General features: G+C 36.8%; 1 pseudogene across 1 annotated transcript in view; it reads left to right on the top strand.

The window, feature by feature from the left end:
• The first annotated feature begins 907 nt into the window (after nucleotides 1-907).
• Nucleotides 908-23,703, top strand: part of LOC145769428 (actin-related protein 3B-like) — a 60,656-nt pseudogene continuing 37,860 nt past the window's right edge. The window contains exons 1-7 of the transcript XR_014289008.1: nucleotides 908-1,156; nucleotides 1,468-1,621; nucleotides 1,951-2,278; nucleotides 2,525-2,654; nucleotides 2,745-3,051; nucleotides 11,640-11,752; nucleotides 23,066-23,176. The product of XR_014289008.1 is annotated as an actin-related protein 3B-like (transcript). The remainder of the gene's footprint in view (nucleotides 1,157-1,467; nucleotides 1,622-1,950; nucleotides 2,279-2,524; nucleotides 2,655-2,744; nucleotides 3,052-11,639; nucleotides 11,753-23,065; nucleotides 23,177-23,703) is intronic.

Below are 23,703 nucleotides of genomic sequence, written 5' to 3'. Positions count from 1 at the left end.
TAACCATGGTTTGAACTAACCTGCTTTTATATAGTAATAGTCAGTGGCGGCTCGTCAGAAGGTGCTGCGGTACTGCAGCACCCCCTGGCGTAATTTCTGTATTTGCTTTGATAACGCTCTGCTTAGCAATTTTTGCTAGGCATTGAGCACTTTTTATTAGCGTTAATTTTAGCTAAATAGTTTTTATTTTATAGCCTAATGTATGTGTATTTCTTGAAAGTCTACTCAAACCCCTCGTCATATCTAGAAAACAATAGCACAAATCACCGCATTAAATAAATTTTGGTACGGAAACTCTGGTACTGCAGTTCCCTGCAGTCCCAGTTTCAGCTTGTTTGTGCTGTATTGCGCATGCGCGAATCTCTTGGAAGCGGCGATTTTGGCTGGGAGAGGGTGCTGCGTTTTTTGCAGTACCATGTTGCCATGTTGTAGTCTTGAAATTTCTGTTACGACAGAAACTGCTGGACTGTAAGCCAGCGATATTACTATTGGCAACCCTGTCAGTCGAAGCTAGTCAGGCAGCTTAGTGTGTTTTCCCTCGCTAACTTGCAGTGCTTTTTGAGATGTTTTGCCTGTTTAGAGTTAGACTAGTATAGATTAAGTATTTTTGTAGAGTTAGACGTCAGTGTTTTAGACAATTATGATGTTGATGTTGTACTAATAACAGCTATGCTTACAGCATAGGCTACATTTATTTTCTTTAACTTTAACAGGTTTAGTACGGTAGCTGACAGCTTAGCTGGCTGCAGTTGTATACCGTAGGCCTACTGTACATCCGATACCCAGCTATTGCATGACATGTTTTGAACCGCCATGGTTTTATCAACTTTTCCTGTTTATTGGCATGTTGGTATATTGATGGTAGGCCTAATTGCAGCTTGCACAACCATTTTCATTCCAGAAACGTTAATGATGAAAAATAAACTGAACTGAACTAGGCTACTGGTATATGCCAACAGTGAATAGGCTATGAATCTGTAAACTGCATATCAAACATCAAGGTAGCAAATTATTTTACTAATCCTACTTGGTATTTTTGCTTCAGTGGATAGCTGAAGACACTGCTGCTCACAAGAATACTGCGAGTACAGATGGTGATAGTGAAGCACATGATTCTGTGAGAATGAATGCTGACCTAGATATACATGAAATATCGGTACGTTGTTGGTAAATGACGTAATGTTGATTTCTTATGAACAAATAATAAACATAGCATAATCTACACCGACATCATGCCGTTGTGGACACATCAAGAGTTGTGGAACAAAGTAAATGATAGAGTAACGAGTCTGCCTAGTTATGTGAGCAATCTGAGTATATGCTATTATGATACCATAAAATTGTTACCATGTTGTCAAAATGCTTGAAGCTGAGCATTTCATTAGGGCTCACTAATTGGTGGAAGAGAAAAATGCAGTGTTTGGCATTCTACGCATTCTTGCAGAATGTTAACTGTTGCATTATTAGGTTTTTCTTCATTCTGACATATCCTGTCAAACTGACAAGTGTGAAGCAACCAAAGTGACTTGTGATGTAGCAACACAATATAACACATCGGATTTTGGTGTTTTACTGTCAAAAGGATGCCAAGCTACAATTAAGCCCAAAAAAGCTTAAAAAAGTAAGGAATATTTAACACTAATTTGCTGTGCAAACAGTTTATAAAGTGCACATTCGTTGGTTTGTGAAATAGAATTATTGTGAAACAGCGTATTTCTGCCAAACGGTAGTAGCCTACAAGTAGGCTATTCTACATGTTAAAATTTATAGATTAATATAGAATGAATTACGATTTTTATTTTTGTTTTTCTTGACCTGATATTGTAGTTACAGAAGGCAAATTTTTTCCTGTTGCTTCTGTAACTTTTTATAAATGTTATTTCAAAAAAGTCCCATCTATGACTACATGTACCATTGTCACCACTTTAAACTGTACTTTTTGTTTTATAGGAAATTGTTTGTTGATCTGTGTGGTGGAAAGCTTTCGCACAGCATAGAGCATCCATTGAGAAAAGAGGAAAAGCTGTTTTTATTTTTTGATTTTACTCATAATGTGAAAAATATTTACAACAATTTTGGAAAAAGGAAACGGATGAATCTCCCTTGTGCTGGCCACGAGCACCTGCTTGGTCAGTCATGTAGGCTATTGCAGAATTTCATCATGTGTCTCGCCTGTATGCTGTGGAAGAAGACACGCCATTAAAGGTTGCAAACAAACTAAAGAAATCCTCATTAAATCCAAGCAACATTTCACGGACATTTCCACTGCATGCTTTCAGTAGGTTTTTAGTTAGCGTTCTAATAAATGGATTATTGTACAAATGTACAATGGTAGAAAATGCATTCAATGTAACTTCTTCAAAAACTTGAAGAGCATGTAATCAAGTGCAAAGAGCCTAATTCTGCATTACACAACTATAGTTGGTGAAAATTTTTTGTGTATTCATGTGCAAGGTTTGTGTTCATGTCAATGCTTTACTAGTTTTTTTGTGTGACCACTAATTAGTTATTTTTTGGCATGCAGGTGTTTTCAATGAATCAACTGTTCGTGGCTTGGAACAGCACAGCTTGTTCAGCATTTTCAGAAACTGCTCGATACATCAGTTTTATCACCAATGTTTGAAAAGTAATATCTGTTACAACTTGCTTTAAAGGTATGTACATTGTACAGTCTGTGGATGTCAAAGAAACAAGCAGTATAGTGCAGATATGATAAGCCTATAAAATTTTGGTACTTTGTTCAGGAGAGAAAGAAAGACATCCTGTGTTCATGCTATTAAGCATCAGCCATGTCCTGGACGACAAGACTGCTGAGTGGCTGGTGATTTCCTGCCCTCCAATCTATCCTGGAAAGATCTGCTCATATGCCGATGATGAGCATCAGCCATGAACAAAATCATGTTGGGGCGCATTTTCATGAAGGAGGAAACAAAAATTTTGAAGAATTGCGTGGATGTGAAACGGCTGGGCTTTTGAACAAGACACTCACAGCTTGCATTCAGTCCATGGGAGCAGTAGTTGAACTTGCCACCTACCTTCAAACCAATCATGGTATTGATTATCTGCTTTCAGGATGATTATGTGCAAGTGTTCTAAGTGCAAATGTTGCAAGTGCTGTATAATCGCCAAGTCAGGTTTTTCATTTTAAGAAAAAACAATTTTTTGTTTCAAAGTTCTAAAAATCCACATTTTCAACTGCTTCAAATTTTTATTTTTTGTCCTGAAAACACCAGGAATGGCATTTTAGAGCATATAAAAGTGCAAAAATTTCTGGGGGGCATGCTCCCAGACCCCCCTAGGAGGCTCGCGCCTTCGGCGCTCGTCCGTTCCTGCCATTCTATGACGTCACACTTAACAACATTATTTGCAGCACCCCCATGAGCAAAAGTCACGAGCCGCCACTGGTAATAGTCATTCTTGTTTTTATATATAGGGCTGTATCCATCGCAGAATGTGTTGCTCCTCATCGCTTTACAAAGCAGACAGTGTCAATGCAGTCGTTTAGAGGCGCAACTGAGTACTAGGGTGACTCGTTTTATTTGATGGAATAATGTTCCATTTTGCTTACTGATATTTGCAAACCAAAAGTTTTGTTGGATTGACCTTTGATCCTGGTTCACCCAGGGAGAAATTCTGAATTTTTCCAAAAAAATTTTAGTCAATTTCTAAGTGGTTTAGCAGTATCTGATCAGCGGATTTCCCAAAATTTGACCACATGATTTTGATGTCATTTCCTCTGTTACCTTCCACGTGGAACATCTTCATTCTTCATCCTGCTCCAAGTCTGAGAGTCACTAATAGTTTATGATTTCAGTGTCATTTTAGTTGATTTTACAGCCTTTTTGCGGCCAGTAAAGTATTGTGGTTTTGTATGAGGAGTTAGTAGCTAGTCACAAGGTGGTAGATAGTGGTTTTGCGGGTTAGGCAAATAAGAAATTTATGGACTTACTTGATATGTCTTGAGGCAAATGCACATTATATTTAGGCCATCTGTTGGGCTTTTTGTCCAGAAAATGACACAAGACAGTCGTTTTATCTTTATATACAAAACTGGAAAAAGAAACCAATATATAATTATAAGTATTGAAAAGCTGGAAGTCTGAAGTCTTGTCTGCACCTCAGCACCAAAGGTTCGGTCAACAGTCTTAATATTCTATAGGAAATTGATTTTGTGAGAGGCTGTAGCGGTAGCCCTCACATCACATCAATGACACCCCAAGAAGTCATTGCCATTCTCTTGACTGCAACGCATGAAAACAGTGAAATTTTGCTTAACAATAACATTTGAAAAGTGGATAATGGTCATAGCACAGCTGCAGAGCTAACTGGGATACTGTATTTCTGGACACTTTCGACAAGTTTAATATTGATAGACATGCAACCATCGGTTTGGTGTTTGATACAACACAACACAGGAATTCATAAAGGAGTAACTGTGTGCCTGGAAAAAGCATTTGGAAGTAGTCTTCTTCTTTTGTATGATAGGTTGGTTTTTTGGACTACATTTCATTGGGGTCAAATGTCCGGGCACTCTTCGAGCAGCCGCTTGATTGTCGAGTCCTCCAGCGTTGACAGGCCAACTGCCCTTGGAGGAGTAAACGTTGGGCAGTGGTAGAAGATGTGATCTGCTGTCTGTTCCTCTGCACCACACTTGCATGCCGCAGATGTTGATAGGCCCCATTTGTGCATCAAGGAAGCGAAGCGCCCAACAAGGCCGACACTCATGCAGAGGCGATTCAACCGTACCCAGGCAGGTCGTCTGAGCTCCTTTCCTGGTGGCATGGGTCCAGCGTCGGGGACGAAGGTGTGGAGTCTGGAGGTGTTGTCTGTCCACTCCTCTTGCCAGGTATTGGTGATCCAGGATGAGGCACTGGTGTTGTGCTCCAGCAAGGATTGTGCTTGAGCGACAAAGGGGCTTATTATGTAGTAGTACTTAAGTAGTCTATTGTAACTAACATCATGTGGTGGAACTTTTGTGTGGAGCAGCTGCTGCTTTGGTGTATACTAATAGCACCACAAAATCACCAAATGAGGCAGCCTTTAAAGTTCTTCTCGACCGCTGGCCTTCCCTTGACAAACATGACTTCCAACTCCAAGTGTGTGAAATAAAATACAGTAAGGAAACGACTACATGTGAAAACACCATTTCTTTTGTCAAGCTGCATTAGGCTACTTGACGATACTTCTAAAAAAGATTATCAAGAAATTTTGGAGCTGACTCTCGTCTTTCTTGGTCAGTATCCTGTTTTTACTTTGTTGCCTCTGGGCCATTCCGTGTCAATTCACACAGTCAAGAAAATCAACCTCTTCGATTTTCTTTAAATTTTACACATCCTTTTGCTATCCTATATAATGAACAACTGCAAAATTTGAGTAAAATTTATTGAGAAACACGAGAGTTATGAAGCATTTAGTTTGGGGGGGTCTGCCGAGGGGGCACATTTTTTTAATTTTTGGCCATGTTTGAGGCCCTATTACTGCTAAACTAAATTAGGTAAGAACCCAAATTTTTTACATGTGATAATACTTCTGCCAAATATTGAAAAAACAACATCGTTCACATTGTCACTCTAAAAGGTCAAAGGTTAAAGACATCCAAAGTTGGTCGTTTCCAGCTCTCGGCTAAAATTTTCCAAAATTTTAAAACCTTGCCAAGACCCTATTTTTGATTGGTTTTGGCTGAAATTTAGTAGAAATGTTGCTTATAGGATTTTCTATGAACTGAGAAAATTTTAGTGTAAAATATTAAAGGGGTTGGGAGGTATTTAATGTGAAACATGGGTCGAAATGAAAAAAAGCAAAAAGTGGGGTCCTTTTAATACCCTGGTTACCCATGACCCCAGTGAAAATTTGCACTGAAATTTTTTTCACATATTCACTAAGATATGACAAATCTACCATGCAAAATTGATCCATGGTTCTCAATGTTTTCTTATAGAAAGTATTCGTCAAAGTTTGGACAAAAACGCTAAAAATTAGAAATGAAAAATTCAAGGGGAGTAGGGGTAATCATTATTTTTTCTTGTTATTGGCTATATAAAGTGTTCTTGATGACAGTACGTCAGTAGCAATATTATGTGCTTGACAAATGACAATTGCAGACCTATGGATAATTTTTGCAAGACGTTTTATGCAAAAAGTTTATAAGACATTATTGTCTTCATGTGTTTTAGCTACACTGTCCGATATCTTTTTGTTCGATCGTTTGGTATTAAATTTTCTTTAATTGCATGAAGAAGAAGTATATAACATCAGAATGCCAAGTTAATGCAAGCCGTAGTACCTGATAAGCTGACATACACAGCAACCGAAATTTTGTTCACAAATTCACTGAGATGTGACAAGTCTACCATGCAAAATTGATCCATGGTTCTCAGTGTTTTCTTACAGAAAGTATGTGTCAAAGTTTGGAGAAAAACGTTAAAAGTTACAAACGAAAAATTAAAAAAAAAATGTAACAATATTGAACTATATACACTAGAAAACATTTGAAGTGTATTTTTGATTGTGTTTCTAGCAATTGTTCACAAAGCAATTGTTATACGTTTGACAACTGTAATGTACCATGTGGACGTGGTCCTCATTGTCAGTGGACAAAATGGAAAATTTTGTCATAATCTTCATTGCTCAGTTTGTACTGTTGTCCAGAAGAACCATGGATACTCGGCACAGCAATTGAACAAACAATGTCATGAAATGGAATCCAGCATGGTTATTGATGTCTGAGCCAGTTTAAACATTTGTTGCTTTTGTTAAGTATCATAAACAGAACATTGAAGTCTTGCTTTTCATAGCCTTTTTCACTAATAATGCCAATGTACCAATCAGAATCATATCTGCAAGCTACACATTGGCCTATACTTGCATCATCTTCTTGGAGTTGTGATTGACCTCGTGCCACATCCACAAGGGTATGTGAAATATCATTTGACAGTCGACGCATTTTCAAAGACTGAAATGATTGTGGAGTGAAACTATGATGTGATCTCGTGCCTGTTATTGTTTTACACAATGCATATTCGATTCAAATTTTGTGTTGAGGTCTTGAATTTCAGTTGAAGAAACCCAAATATATTCAAACCCAGAAATGTGATCTTGCTCCCATTGGAAAAGATCTTGTGGTGTGAGAATTTGGTTGTTGGTTGCTGCGTGAAGACTTGCACGACTGCACGTGCAGCTTATCTTTTGGTGGTTTCACCAACTCCATCACATGGACTTTTGCCAAGAGATGTAACAAAGAAATGCCACTCAGCATCAATTTCAAAATCTGATGAAATCAATTCCAAAATCAGATGGCAAAGATTGATAAAATTTTTACGGTTTTTGTATTGTGAAGCAGCACCATCCCTGAAATAGAGTATTTTTTTCACATTACCAAGTGATTTGATAATTGGAATTATTTGGTTAATGAATGCATGCACTGTGCTTGTTGAATGTTCCAACTGATCTGATATTGCATCCAAACTTTTTAATGTTAAAGCTCCATCTTTTTTGTAGTATATTACAAAAGGGTGAAGGGTTGCCTGAGTTTTGTCCCAATGGAACCCTTGCATGGCATCTTGGACACTAAATGAGTAGTTCTCAGCAAAATCAAGTAGTACTACGACTTCATCATCAGCTAAATTTTGTTTCAAGTAACTTGATTGTGATTTGCTAATGAAGTGATGGGTCTTTAAAGCTGTATTTGGTACATTACAACTCAGCTCTACGGAGTTGAGTATCTGCTTTGTTTCTACTTTTTATGTTTGATTGTAATATTGACCATCTTGAGTTGAGCCTGATGCAAATAAATAAACAAAAATAAATAAAAGCAAGAAAGGTGTCACACAATGATTCGATAAAGTCATCCTGGCCTTTTAGCTGCTCAGTTAATTGTCGTTCTATCAGTATGAGCCCATTGCTTGTCCCTTATACTGTAGTATCATCAAGATCATATTCGTTGCTGAATGTATCAATTAAGTAGCTCTTCAAACATTCTCTGCAAGAGCAATTATTGCACAAACTCATCATGCATTCTTTGTTAGAATTATGGAACACACCAATTTTCCAAATAGTCTGTGTATGTCAGCTTACCAGGTACTACAGCTTGCATTAACATGGCATTTTGATGTTATATACTTCTTCTTCATGCAATTAAAAAAAATTTAATACCAAAAGATCGAACAAAACGATATCGGACAGTGTAACCAAAACACACATATAAAGATAATATTGTCTTAAACTTTATGCGTAAAACGTCTTGCAAAAATTATTCATAGGTCTACATTGTCATTTGTCAAGCACATAATATTTCTACTGTCATCAAGAACACTTTATATAGCCAATAGCAAGAAAAAATAATGATCACCCCTACTCCCCTTGAATTTTTCATTTCTAATTTTTAGCGTTTTTGTCCAAACTTTGACGAATACTTTCTATAAGAAAACATTGAGAACCATGGATCAATTTTGCATGGTAGACTTGTCATATCTTAGTGAATATGTGAAAAAAATTTCAGTGCAAATTTTCACTGGAGTCATGGGTAACCGGGGTATTAAAAGGACCCCACTTTTTGCTTTTTTCATTTTGACCCATGTTTCACATTAAATACCTCCCAACCCCTTTAATATTTTATACTAAAATTTTCTCAGTTCATAGAGAATCCTATAAACAACACTTCTACTAAATTCCAGCCAAAACCAATCAAAAATAGGGTCTTGGTAAGGTTTTAAAATTTTGAAAAATTTTAGCCGAGAGCTGGAAACGACCAACTTTGAATGTCTATAACCTTTGACCTTTCAGAGTGACAATGTGAACGATGTTGTTTTTTCAATATTTGGCAGAAGTATTATCACATGTAAAAATTTTGGGTTCTTACCTAATTTAGTTTAGCAGTAATAGGGCCTCAAACATGGCCAAAAATTAAAAAAATGTGCCCCCTCGGCAGACCCCCCCAAACTAAATGCTTTATAACTCTCGTGTTTCTCAATAAATTTTACTCAAATTTTGCAGTTGTTCATTATATAGGATAGCAAAAGGGTGTGTAAAATTTAAAGAAAATCGAAGAGGTTGATTTTCTTGACTGTGTGAATTGACACTGAATCGCCCCTCTACAATGCGGAAATATCACATTTTATTGCAGGGGAGTGTTGCCAGAAAGAAAGGTATTTAGAATGAAGGTACGTGATGCAAGGCGTCATGCACGCTGGATGGTGAAGGTAATCTACACCATTAAGATTGCCATGCTACAGCACCGGTTGAAAGAAGATATTCCATAGTCTCAATTGATGAAAATTGTGGACCTTGCTAAGTTTCTATGCCTGTTCTATGTCAAGGCATGGTCATGCGGAATGGCCCGTTTCGGTGAGTCCGATTCGGTGAGTCCGATTCGGTGAGTCCGATCCCTTAACGGGAGATTTTTTCAAATTTTTTTTTAAATTATCGGGTACCGTAGCTTAATTATCATTGCCGTTTTAGGGTTAAAGGTTTGGGGTTAGGGTTAGGGGTTAGAGGTTAGGGACTCACCGAATCGGACTCACCGAATAGTAGCAGACCCTGGTCAAGAGCAGCTTTACTCTTTCTAGCTCCTGTCGAGGATTTGATCTTATACAAAATGTTGCTCACCAATGTAGAAGAACATAAATCTGAGAGATTTTGACAATTCAGCCAAGCCATGGCTACTGGCTAGCAAATTCGATAACCACTTTTGGTATCCTACAGAGCGTTTGGATGTCCTTTCTCTTTTCAGTGACGCTGGTGTGCAACAAAAGCAATGTATGGCTTTTAGTATCCTATCAAGAGACACAGCAAGAAATCTTCTTTGAAAGGTGCTGAGCAGCAGGATGCCTGCCATTCCATTTTCCACGCAGCTGAAAGACTTGTTTGACCCACAGTCTTGGTTGCTTTTCAACGTTATTGAGGAGCCTATCTTTCTGTCCAAACGAGCTTCTCTCTGGGAAAAAGATGAGGATTATAACCGCATCAAAGGATGACTTTCTCATCTCAAGGTTGTGAATGACTCTTCAGAACGAGTGCTTGGGCTTGTCACAGACTACCATCAGTCTACGGCAGTGGTTCTCAATGGGGGCGTTTTGGTTTTTCACGGGGGCGGTATGATTACTTCGGATTAAGGGGGGCGTTTTGATTATTAGGGTGCATTCTGGTTTAACCCATCTACAACCCAGCGTAATGATTTCGTCAAAGAGCTTGTATCGTCGCGATAGCATTTTCTACCTCATACCTGGTGGAAGAGGGATTCAGCTGTGTTGTTCTGCTACATACCAACCCACTTGACATATCCATAAGAGGTGATCTTCGAATGTTTCTCACTGGCTTTACACCGGATGTGGAGAAATTGGCACTTTTTCACCAAACCCAAGGTTCACACTGACTACCAGTAGGCCTATTGGCCTACTGTTTTCATGCTCGCAAATATATATTTGCTTTTCATCAAATATAGTTACTAGTCTCTAAAACCCTTACAGCCTGTTTCACCCTAAAAGGGAATCATCAAAAGGTCCTTATTCTAATAGAAATAGAATTCTATTTGAATAAGGACCTTCTGATGGTCCCCTTTTTAGGGTAAAACAGGCTGTAAGGGTTTTAGAGACTGGTAACCAGCCTATATTTGATGTAATTCGCTCTGCTTGGCTTTTTGCTTGGCATAGAGCACTTTTTGTAGTATTAATAGCATTTTTTGTTTTACATTTGCTTTTCATAATTAATCGTTTTTGTTGGGGGGGGCGGTAAAATTTTGCCAGTTCATGAAGATGGCGTTGGCGTTGGGCCAAAAAAGGTTGAGAAACACTGGTCTACGGTAATGAAATCACAAGATCAAAAACAAGTTCTCTATAAAGTGGTGAAAGACCTCCGTGAAAAAAAAACAGCTTCTTGCAGAAACCGAGTTCAGAGCGGTGCACAAAGAAAATCATGTCTGAAATGTGGTAGAATTCGATATTTTGAGAGTAAGATACGTGTCAGTGTTCACTGTTCACGGAGTTGCTAATTAAACCACTTTGCTTGCCACAAGTTTGTGTCACTGCCTCTTACTATGTCCATTAAGCTGCTAGAGTGCATTAGAAGATAGCGAGTGAGCATTTTCAGGGATATATAAGCTAAAATTCGATAGTTTGAACATTTTCAAACCAGGCTCAAAGTTTAATATTTTTTTGTGAAATGTAATGTAGGAGATACATACATTTACCAAAAGGAACTTTATTACAAACCAACAAAAATAAAAAAATTTCGAGATTTTGAGCTAGCCTACAGAGTAGCCTACATTATTGCTCGAATCCATTCCATTGCTCAGTGCCAAGCAGGAATTAGATTCCGTACTGTTTTTGAAAAGTCTTTGGTATGACACGACAGGGTATCAAACCCATGCCTACCGATTGAGAGGCAGGCGCACTACCACTAAGTCACCGAGCCGGTGTATATGATATGTTGTATGATCACAAGATCAAAATATAACCATAATTAAATTTCTTGACAACTTTAATAAAGACTTTATCTTGTCTCACTAATACAGGAAAAAATCCTTGTGTAAACTATCCACTTCAGCTGCACGATCTATTGGTTCAGAAAATTTTTGGGAGATTTGTTATCAACAGTTTAATTTTCTTCAATTTGTTGCAATTCAAAATATATGTTGCGATTTTTAGGCATTGCCGTAAAAGAGACTGCTAAAGTAGGAAATAAACTAGCGAAGGGAGTGGATGACTTGGATTTTTTCATTGGAGATGATGCACAAGACAAACCGAATTATGCAATCAAGGTAGATATATGTGATTAAGGTTTATAGTAGTGGTTCTCAACCTTTTTGTCTTGGCAACTCCCTTTTGTTACTTTCAAAGCGGTTGCGGACCCCCATCAAATTTTATCTGAAATGTTGGTAGCCTATGTTGTGTCTCCCAATAGAGTCTAATGTTTCATAAGTTTCGAATCGACACAATGTTGGCACACAGGATCAAAAATCAGTAATCTATAATGTTTTTCTATGAATTTTATAAAAAATTAATAGATTTGCAACTGTTACAAAGAATTTCTCCCTTTTTTCATTTCTAATCGATATTAATTAGTTATAATTACAGTCATAGCAAAACGGTGAGTGGTGATAGACTGCTGATTAACATTTGCATTTCTAAGTTAACACTTTAGCTGCCAGCGTTTTGAAAAAGTGAGAGGAGTTCTCCTCTTTCTCTGGTTGCCATGGTAATGAAAAAATAGGTTGCCAAACTATTGAAACGCACTTTGAAATTTTGGAGCAAATCGGTGTTGCAATTGATCGTCGAAATGACCATTGCATTTACAAGCGCGCCAGTCAGTAAAACAGTTTTTTTTGCATTGAATCAACCTGTTCAGACATGAAATTAATGTAAAGAAAAACGATAGGCCGAGTGATTCAACGTATTCAAACATTGAATCAATGTAAATACGAACTGTTAGGCTAATTCGGTTCTTTGAACAAATTGAATGGCTTTTGTAAATATTTCTCAGTTGCAACTTATACCTGGTCAGCAAAAGTTCCTTTTTTACACGATTTCAACGTCTGGTCGGTAGCTAGGCTACTGTACGGTACCGAAGTTTAACTTAACCAACTAGGCCAGCGTTTCTTAACCGGGGGTGCTAGCACCCCTTGGGGGTGCTGGAATAGACTGTAGGGGGTGCTAAATGCATGCAGTATAATATCAAAAAATGCCATTTTAATTTTCTGCATTTTTTGTTATTCTGCCAGTATCAGCAGTTGTCATATCAATGATTGCTGTTTCGAAGTAGCCTACATGATTTGCTGTCATTGTAGTCATCTCCCAGTCAAATACTCAAATTGATCCTGAGTAGATTGTGCGAACTTATCTGGTGGGTGTTTTGTTGTAATATTGTTGCTCACCTCTCGCTTCTAGAAACCACCATGGCAAAGTATCCAGAGTGGATACAGCAGCCATCTTGGCAGACATGAGTGATCATAGGCTAATAGACTAAAGGAGGAGCTATGATTGACATGCAGGTGAATCAGAGTTGTGGGACAAACTTTCGTCCTTCCGCTTGCTGATTTCTGGTGTGACCAGTTGACAGCACATCCTGCATTGGCACGAGCAGCAATGGAATTGATCGTCCCATTTCCGACTAACTACCTGTGTGAAAAGGCGTTCTGCACCATGCTCCAAATGAAAACAATTGGCCGGAGCCGCCTTCAACATGGGTTGCTCCACGATATGAGAGTGGCTTTGACAAACACGAAGCCTCGAATAGAGAAATTGGTCACACATAAGCAACAACAGAAATCACATTGATACATGTGTAACTAGATACCCAGCTGGGTAACTTAAATATGCTTAAGTTTGTCCATGTTCTTTTACTATTCTCGGGTTTTCCTATTTCTTTTATCACCAATGACGACAGTAGTTTTGAAGAATAAACAAAATGATCAATTTGTACTTCGCTTTCCTTTCAATAGTGCAGGCCAAAGTTTAATGGCGGCGTCGAAATTTTGACATGCTATTTGATCACTGGCGGTATATTTTGTATATTTTTGTCGCCTAACAAACGGTGCTGTTGTTTTAAGAGAGTTGATTCACCTACATATGGTTATAATTGAATTTCTGTTGGTGAATGAAAGCCAAACACCAAATCCTGAATCAACTTCGTTAAAACAACTGCTCAGTTTGTTAAACAACAAGAGACTTCATTACAAAATATATCTCCAGCGATCTGAAGGCATTTTAAAATTTCGGCCTGTACTAAACTTTTGGTCGGTACTGTAGTAGTCTAATGTCAATAATAGTTAGGGGGTGCTAGACTGGTCGGGCCTGTTTACAGGGGTGCTAAAATCAGAAAAGGTTAAGAAACGCTGAACTAGGCGATTGCAAACATATTTCCTTTCGATGAAACCTATAGGCTACCACGTTTGGTTTGCCTTTACATTACATTCAAAAGTTTTGTTGACATCATAGCATAGTCATGGCCTATATTCATAAGAAAATGCTTGCTTGGATTTTTTTAGCGACTAGGGTTAGATAGCCTACAGGACTTCTAGCTAGTACCAGTAAGCAGTCTAGTTTAGTGACTCTAAATGAATAGGTAAATTAGTCTAAACCTTAAAAAATAATAGAATATTTCAATTACCTTGCTGCATAAAAAGTAAGCTCCTTTACATGACCTATGTGCATTGATCAATATACTAGTAGCCTGGCATCATGATCCCAGTCTAAGAATCTCTAGACCCCGAAGTCATGGTGAACAAAGCTGAATTTCAAGCTTTGTTCACACTGATTGGTATTTTGACTTTTATTTAATTTTAAGAATTTGGCGGGAAAATGGGTTAAAAATCGATTTTTTTTTTGGTTTAAAATTGAAGCAACCTGTCAGGCCCCTAGACTGGCAACACATTAGGATTTTTGGGGCATTGTGACGTCATGTGACGTTAAATTACATCACAATTGCACGAGCTAACTCGTTTTCAGCAGCAGAACTGTTGCATTGATCAAAAAATTTAAGTTGAACATAGCCTCATTAAAAAATTAATTTATTTATATATATAATATATATATTTTATAAAAAAACCAAACTTTTGTCCAATGTCCTTTAAAATTTTAAACGACGCACCAAATTGCGTTGCGACGTACAGTTTGAGAATCACTGTAACACATAAATACAGCACAATAAAATTCAAATTTTGTAATTTATCAATTATGCTGCAAACTCGGAAACTTTCAAGGACCCTCTGAAATCGCTTTGCGGACCCCTGGTTGAGAACCACTGGTTTATAATCTTATCATAATTACTCGCAACACTTGAAACGAGTGATCACTGCCCCACAAAAAATCCAAGCAGAGGAAATTATAGTGAATAACAGTTGAGGTTTTCAAGAGAAATTTTCCATTTTATGTTTTGGTATTTATGATTTTATATTATTTCCTAATGTTTTAGAAAGTATTGATCTCAAAAGGTTTTTATTTTTCAGAGATCTACTGTAGAGAAATAAAACAAAGTAACTTCAGCGGGTTTAACATGATGTATTACATACACAAATATAACATAATTAAAAATAAAGTCTAACGTTTTCGACACGTACGTGTGTCCTCATCAGGAATTACATATCTGCAATATACATAAAATGAAAATTGTAAGGTAAATTTGACTTTAACGACACTCCAGACTGAAAAGCACAAACTGAATGAGTGACACAGGATTGGTTACAAGTAAATTATACGGTGGAAAACAGATCACACGAGGTGCAAACTACAGGCATTTGACAAATAATTAGAACACACACAAGAGGAACGATGAGCCACAGGCAAATAACTGCCGGTTGAGAGACGGATTATTACGTTTGATTCTTAAGGCTTCCATGATTTTAGTCTGAAATTCAGATCTGCCTCGAGAGATAATTTTAAATTGGTCGATCGAGACATTGTCAGTGCACGTTTCAGAAGAGGCAATGTGCTCTTTAATTGCACTTTTGGTTGTTAAGTTTGGGTTTAAGTGCTCGCTGGCCCTTGTCAATAAATGTCTGGTTGACATACCAATGTATGTCTGGTTTGTGTCAAGCAAACAACTAAAGTTATACACAACATTCGAAGAAAGAGCAAAAGAGGTAGGCGATTTCAGTTGAAAATATTGATGCACTTTAAATGTTTTATACACAGGATGAATGTCACATGAAAATTTCTTTTTTATAAGTTTAGCTAGGTTTTTTGCAAAGCTTGTTGAATCTTTTCATAAAAAGGGTATACTAATAAAATAACTAAAATTTACTACTTCAGGCGTGTCTTTTGGTTCATCAGCCATGAAGGTGTTTAAGACTTTATTGAAAAAGTGGGAGGATATATATCCATTTAAATAAAACATATTTTTCAATTTTTTTATTTCTTTCTGAAACAACTGATTGTCAGAACACACCAAACGAGCACGAAACAACAGACACAAAATTAAAGCTGTCCTGGCAAATTATATGGATTAATAAAAGTGCACAAGCCAGGCAATCCTGCCAGACCAGTCGTTTCCATGATTGGCACTCCGCAATTCTGGGTTTTTTTTTTCGCTCATTTATTGGTCATTGACCAATTTTGTAGTAAAATGTCCGAAAAAAATATAGTAAATTCGGTCAAAATGTCCGAAAAAATATGTAGTCAATTGACTATATATGACCAAAAATGACTAAAAATGACCGAAATAAATAAAATTGACCGAATTTTTTCAAGTCATTTCGGACAAATGACCGAAAAGTCTCAGCAAAAAAAAAACCCAGCTCCGCATTGGCGTAATTTTTTTTTTAATTTGACGAAATTAGGGGTGCTCTAAGTTATCTTATGAAAATTGTCAATATAGGCTAATCAATTGAAAACCTGACCGATGGAAAATGTTAAAACAAATGACTCTATCTAATAGTAAATTCAACCATGTTTAGCCTACGTCATGAAACGTCGAATCAACATAAAAGAAGATAGTTTTGTCATATGTGTAATCGAATAGACTGCGGCGGTATGTCAAACGATCAGATAGAAATGAAAACAAGTATAACATGCGAGGCGAAAGTGATCTTACATTGAATATTGAAATATATTCGACTTTAATTTGTTCACGTCTGTCTTATAATGCGGCTAGCTATAAATTAATCACATCCCAATTTGTTTCTGCGGGTCGTTGTCTTGGAAACAAACTCCGTGACAAGTTCTTCCATGTTAAATTTCTCCGCCAATTCGCGATGACTACCTATAACGGCCAAATTGTTCAGTCGTTGTTGCGTTTGAGTGCTGCGAAGGTAGGTCTTCAAGCGTCGTAATAACGAAAAGGAACGTTAGGCTTCACAGGAAGAAGTCGGCATAACAATGTAAGTTACCAAAGCTGCATATATATTTGGCATTATATCGACCATTGACGGCTGTGCAATGAATTTCTGACGTAGCGTATTCACTGTCACAACATCACCGTCACGTTTGTAACAAGCGAACCACTGTTTGCGTTCACGCAGCAAATCCTTGCGTTCCCAGTCACCATCATAAAATTTGCTTACTTTTGTAGCGCTTGGGCGAGGCCGCTTGGGCGCAAAAAAACCTGCAATGCTTGTCTGATTTGTTTTTTTCATCTTAATAACACTTGGTATCTGAAATACAATCTCTGATTCTTGATGCAACTGATTTGGATTACAACTAGCTTGAAATGAGATTTTATTCGACTCTGACTCCTTTATCGTTGAACTTTCCTTCATTAACTATCTGTTGCGTCACAAATGAACCCCTGTCGCTTCGCCGTTACATATTGCATCGACGGGAGACCAATCGATTTTCCAGCCAGAGCCAGACAAATTGTTTTCTCTCGAACGGCACTTCTTGACGCAGTGCGCGTGTTTGTGCTTAATTGGTACGCAATAGTACAATCATGTCTGCCTTTGATATGTGTGGCGCTGCGTGCCACCCACAAATGTAAAACACTGAAAATATTGCGCTTTGGTGAAACGACTTTCAAGAAAGAAAAAAAAAAACGTTATTTAGCAATGCAAAGTTCCATTTGAATCGGTGTATTTTGTATGCAAACCAGGGCCCAGGGGTGCTCTCGCATTTATGTTGTTACCTCAGATTTTCATTTTGGGGTGCTCAAGCACCCTTCGCACCCCTGAAATGACGCCTATGCCACTCCGGAATACAAACTGGCTAAATTTTTAGACAAAATTATAAAACCGTACATATCTAATAACTACATGCTTAATTCAACTAAACAATTTATGGAAAAGTTAAAAGATTTCAAGTGTCCACCCAATAGTTTCATGGTGAGTTTTGATGTTGTATCTCTGTTTACCAACGTGCCTATTACTATAATTGCTGACCATATTTTTAATGAAAACCAGCCTAAACGACCGCCTATTGAGAAAAAAAAATTCATAAAATTATTACATTTAAAGCTTTGGTAGAGAGTTTGCTTTGTTGAACCATAGAGAAATAAAACATAGTAACTTTAGCGGGTTTAGCATACTTTATTTCACACAAAATATAACATAATTAAATAAAATAAACTCAAACGTTTTCGACACGTACGTGTGTCCTCATCAGGAATTAAATCTGCAATACATAAAATGAAAAATTGTAAGATAAATTTGACTATGCACTGTAACTGTAACGACACTCTGGACTGAAAGCACAAACTGAACAAATGATACGAGAATGATTGCAAGTAAATTATGCGGTGGGAAACAGATCACGTGAGGTGTAGACTACAGGCATTGGACAAAGCAATTAGAACACACACAAAAGGAACGATGAGCCACAGGCGAATAACTGCCGGCTGAGAGATGGATTGTTACGTTTGATTCTTAAGGCTTCCATGATCTTAGTCTGAAAATCAGATCTGCCTCGAGAGATAATTTTAAATTGGTCGATCGAGACATTTTCATTGATATACCCTACCTAGGAAAAGATTCAACAATTTTTGCGAAAAACCTAGCTAAACTTATAAAAAAGAAATTTTCATGTGACATTCATCCTGTGTATAAAACATTTAAAGTGCACCAATATTTTCAATTGAAGTCGCCTACCCCCTTTGCTCTTTCTTCAAATGTTGTGTATAAATTTAGTTGTTTGCGTGACGCAAACCAGACATACATTGGTATGTCAACCAGACATTTGTTGACAAGGGCCGTGGAGCACTTAAACCCAAACCTAACAACTAAAAGTGCAATTAAAGAGCACATCGCCTCTTGTGCAACATGCACTGACAATGTCTCGATCGACCAATTTAAAATCATCTCTCGATGCAGATCTGATTTTCAGACTAAGATCATAATTTACTCGCAATCATTCTCGTATCATTTGTTCAGTTTGTGCTTTCAGTCCAGAGTGTCGTTACAGTTACCGTATTTTACGGACCATAAGGCGCACTTTAAATTCTTTTTTTTCCTCATAAATTGATCGTGCGCCTTATGGTCCGATGCGCCTTATGTATGGATCAAGTGCGGTAGTGCTTTATTGCCTACACTCAAAACCAGTACCAATATACTATTATATATGGTCCGGTGCGCCTTATAGTCCGGTGCGCCTTATGTATGAACAAAAAACTAATCAAAGCAATTTATTGACAGTGCGCCTTATAGTCCGGTGCTCCTTATGGTCCGTAAAATACGGTACAGTGCATAGTCAAATTTATCTTACGATTTTTCATTTTATGTATTGCAGATTTAATTCCTGATGAGGACACACGTACGTGTCGAAAACGTTTGAGTTTATTTTATTTAATTATGTTATATTTTGTGTGAAATAAAGTATGCTAAACCCGCTAAAGTTACTATGTTTTATTTCTTTACATTTAGCCACAGAAGGCATGTTCTTGTACAACAATAGTTTGTTTCGACAGATAGATGGCGTCACCATGGGTTCCCCATTGGGCCCAACACTGGCAAACTTCTTCTTGGCACACATCGAAACCAAAATATTTGAATTCTATCGTGATTTTTATCCCAAACTGTATTTACGTTATGTCGATGATATTTTTGCCATTATTGATGATGATGAATCGTGCTCAAAATTTTTAAACCTCTTAAACTCGCAGCATAACAATATCGAATTTACACTTGAAAAATCTAATGATACCATCGCTTTTCTTGATGTTGAAATTGAAATTAAACACTATTCTTTTGACACCTGGATTTGGCGAAAACCTACCAACACTGGCTTGCTTTTAAATTATAACGCTCTATGCCCTAACAAATGGAAATCTGGTTTAATTTTGTGTCTGTTGTCTCGTGCTCGTTTGGTGTGTTCTGATAATCAGTTGCTTCAGAAAGAAATCAAAAAATTGAAAAATATGTTTTATTTAAATGGATATATATCCTCCCACTTTTTCAATAAAGTCTTAAACACCTTCATGGCTGATGAACCAAAAGACACGCCTGAAGAAGTAGATTTTAGTTATTTTATCAGTATACCCTTTTTATGAAAAGATTCAACAAGCTTTGCAAAAAAACTAGCTAAACTTATAAAAAAGAAATTTTCATGTGACATTCATCCTGTGTATAAAACATTTAAAGTGCATCAATATTTTCAACTGAAGTCGCCTAACCCTTTGCTCTTTCTTCGAATGTGGTGTATAAATTTAGTTGTTTGCGTGACACAAATCCACCTTCTTTGCGTCATGTAACTTATGTCATTCGTCATATCATTCATTTTTTAAATAAGCTAGCCTATTTGTTGATTTTATATGATATTTCAAATATATCTTATCCAATGTTTACCTTTGACTGCCTTCTTTGTTGGAATGCAAAAGAAACGATATTGTGGAATAAAATACAAAATTCCTCTAAATAAGTGTAGCCTACACAAAACACTTATTTTTCCCGATTCGGCTAGTTCCCTATTCGGCTACAGTTTTGAATTGTATTTTATTCCACAATATCGTTTCTTTTGCATTCCAACAAAAAAAAAAAAATTGAAATGAAATTTAGCTCAAAATGTTTGAACTATTAAATTGAAATGTTTGCTTACATAAAATCAACATGTATCCTACGTCACCGTCTGTATACAAACTTAGAATATATTAGAATCCTCAACTATTACAAAATTCCAAATCCAATGACGCCTTCTGTTTATTTAGAGAATGTTGTATTTTATTCCACAATGTCGTTTATTTTATAATTGAAATTATTGAAGCTTTAGATGAGTGGGGTTTAGACCTAACCACTGAGATCTTAAAACTAAAAAGCAAATTAAATTTATTTTTGAACTATTAATGTTTCCTCAGATAAAATTGACATGTATCTTGCATCGCCGTCTGCATGCAAACTTAGAATAATCCTCAACTATTACAAAATTCCAAATCCAACGACGCCTTCTGTTTATTTAGACAATTTTGTATTTTATTCCACAATATCGTTTCTTTTATAGTTGAAATTCTCGAAGCTTTAGATGAGTGGGATTTAGACCTAACCACTGAGATCTTAAAGCATATTAATGACACCGGAAACATCCCTAGTGATATGATACGTTCCATATTCATAACTTTACCAAAGAAAACCGGAGCAACAGAATGCTCACTCCACAGAACAATTAGCCTTGTGAATCATCTAACAAAGATCTTACTCCGAATCATGATGATGAGATTGAGACCAAAACTAAAATCGGAAATTTCAACAGCACAGTTTGGATTTGTTCCAGACAAAGGGACCACAAAAGGATTTTTACATTAAAAATGATAACACTAACAGAGAGATGTATGTCTCATTCTTCTTTTTATTTTGAGAATTTTGTATTTTATTCCACAATATCGTTTCTTTTGCATTCTTGCATATTATCCAGCGTTTACCTTTGAGTGCCTTCCCAGCCGGCAAAATCCGTCTGCAGACGTTGAATCAATGTAAAAATGATGAATTTTGTTGTCTGGGTTCGTTCAAAGTAAGTGTTTTACATCAAAACAACATTTTTCATGATTAACAATAGAGGTTAATGAGATAAAGTTTCAGCGAAAACGTGTCAACGAAAAAAAGACAGTTGCCAAATAGCATTTGACATAAAAGATGAAGTTAAAACCTAAGTGGCAGTTTAGAATAAACCTGGGTTTCGGGGTTACATGACCTGGAATTCCTTTGGTTGTTTTGTTTGACTTCTTTTGTTTGACTCTCAGTTGATGTTACTTTATCATGGCAAAGGAATTGATTAGTACGCAAAGCAAAAGTGAAGTTTTTCTACATGCTGGCAACAGGTTTCAACTAGCTCAGTATAGTGCAGACAGGCTTAAAAAATACTGGCGTTGTTCTCGACGTGATGAGAAATGCAAGGCTCGCATCCACACTTGTGCGGCAACTAATTAGGTAATAATGTGTGTTATGATGATTATATTTTGATCATTTGAGAAAATGTTGTGCCAAGAAAGGTCAAGTACTTGAATTGTAATAATCGCAACCATTGTTTACCTGCATTGACGCTGGAAATGGGAATGCACCACGGAATGGCCTACCCTAGTAATTACAACTGCTTTGATAGTCACGTTGTGCTATTACTTATTACTAGGTCCATTTTTTTACCTAAAAAATTGAAAAATATGACTTTTTTTTTTGAAATATATGATAATATATGACTTTGTTTTAGAGCATCAAATTTATGCTAATCTCCGTAATTAATAGGCTAACTCGTATGTAAGTTTTTACATGTATTTTTAATAATAACACACTCGAACAACTAACAAAACACTTCTGTTTCACTTAAAAATCACTACAAAAATTCAAATGTTTGATACATGTAGGCCTACCTACCAAACCAGCTACTTAGTAGTAAGAGTCAAAGCTCTGTACTCGAAAAGTACCCTTGGCTCTTAAGATCTCAGCACTGGCTGACCTAGTGGCTTACTGCAAGTGTATATTATTCAGAGACTGGATTGTGTGTTGCAAAATAATGTGTGAAGATGATGTCACTTGTAATGCTAATTAACATCAAACAGCAAGCGCTAATATATACTAGGCTACAGAAAGTAATAAAAATGTTTCTTCCAATTCTTTGTGAGACTCAGCGTGAGAACTCTCATTGCCTCCCTTATTGACAAATTATCAAATTTCAATGTCTACAGCAGCTGTTTGAACTGCATTTACAAAGTTACTCGGGTTCAATCTTTGTATTTTAAAGTAAAAATGAAGTCATATTTTATGATCTAAAACAGAAAATATAACTTTTTATGACTTTATAGACCCCGTAGAAATGTCGTTGTTTCAGCGTTATCGGTTTGACAACTTTCTGCAATACCAAAAAAAATATGACTTTGCTTTAATCTTAATGTATTTTTCTTTGTCGGAATGCAAAAGAAACGATATTACTGGAATAAAATACAAAATTCTCTAAATAAACAGAAGGCGTCGTTAAATTAATTATCATTGGATTTTTAAAAAATTGCCGATTAGGGAACTAGCCGAAAAAGATTGTAGCCGAATAGGGAACTAGCCGAATCGGACTAGCCGAATAGTAGCAGACCCTTGGCTACATAATTATACTTGGCACTGGCATTTAGTCATATCCAACAAACGTGTTGGTATGTTACTTCCTGCTGATACTGTTTGCGGCATAGAATCATGTCACATAATTCACTGAAAACTAGCATTCTACTGAATCTTTCACAGTGGCCTGTTCGTCACGGTATCGTCGAGGATTAGGATCTAATGGAAAAGTTTATGGAGCAGATCATATTCAAATATCTCCGGGCGGAACCTGAAGACCACCATTTCCTTATGGTAGGCTTCACTACTTATGTGCTGGCGTGCTGATGTATTTTTCTGCATAATTAACAGTAATCTAACTTTGTAAGGTTTTTTAATAAATACATTTTATATATACTTGCAATTTTGTGATGTATCAGTATCATAGCTTATGTGGCCTTTAATAATTTTGCCAGCATTTCCTATGTCGTGCAGAGTCTTTAAGTGTTCTTAGTGGGCTTAGTGATTTATTTTTGAGAAATTAAATAAATGAGCTATTTGCTGTCTGTTGTGAGCACGCATTCCAAGGTAGCGACCATCTAGACATCTTCACATTCTCATCTGATGATCTGTCCGATAAACTTTAGTTGCCTTTGAGTTTGCTTGTTCCTTTTCTAGTACGTAGAACTTCTGTATTTGTATAGAATATGGCCTGTGTATGAAATCCTGAGCATTTTTTTGTAAAACTACATTTCAGCTGTGAATAATTCTCAATCACTGGTGCTCCTAGATAGGATAGACCTTGTTGATGGGATCTTTGCTTGAACCAGTGCTGTCCCCTG

The sequence above is a fragment of the Aplidium turbinatum genome, chromosome 4 (genome assembly GCF_918807975.1).
Source record: "Aplidium turbinatum chromosome 4, kaAplTurb1.1, whole genome shotgun sequence".
Classification (NCBI taxonomy): Eukaryota; Metazoa; Chordata; class Ascidiacea; order Aplousobranchia; family Polyclinidae; genus Aplidium; species Aplidium turbinatum.
The sequence above is the reverse complement of the archived record's forward strand: the minus strand, read 5'-3'. Positions and strand labels throughout refer to the sequence as shown.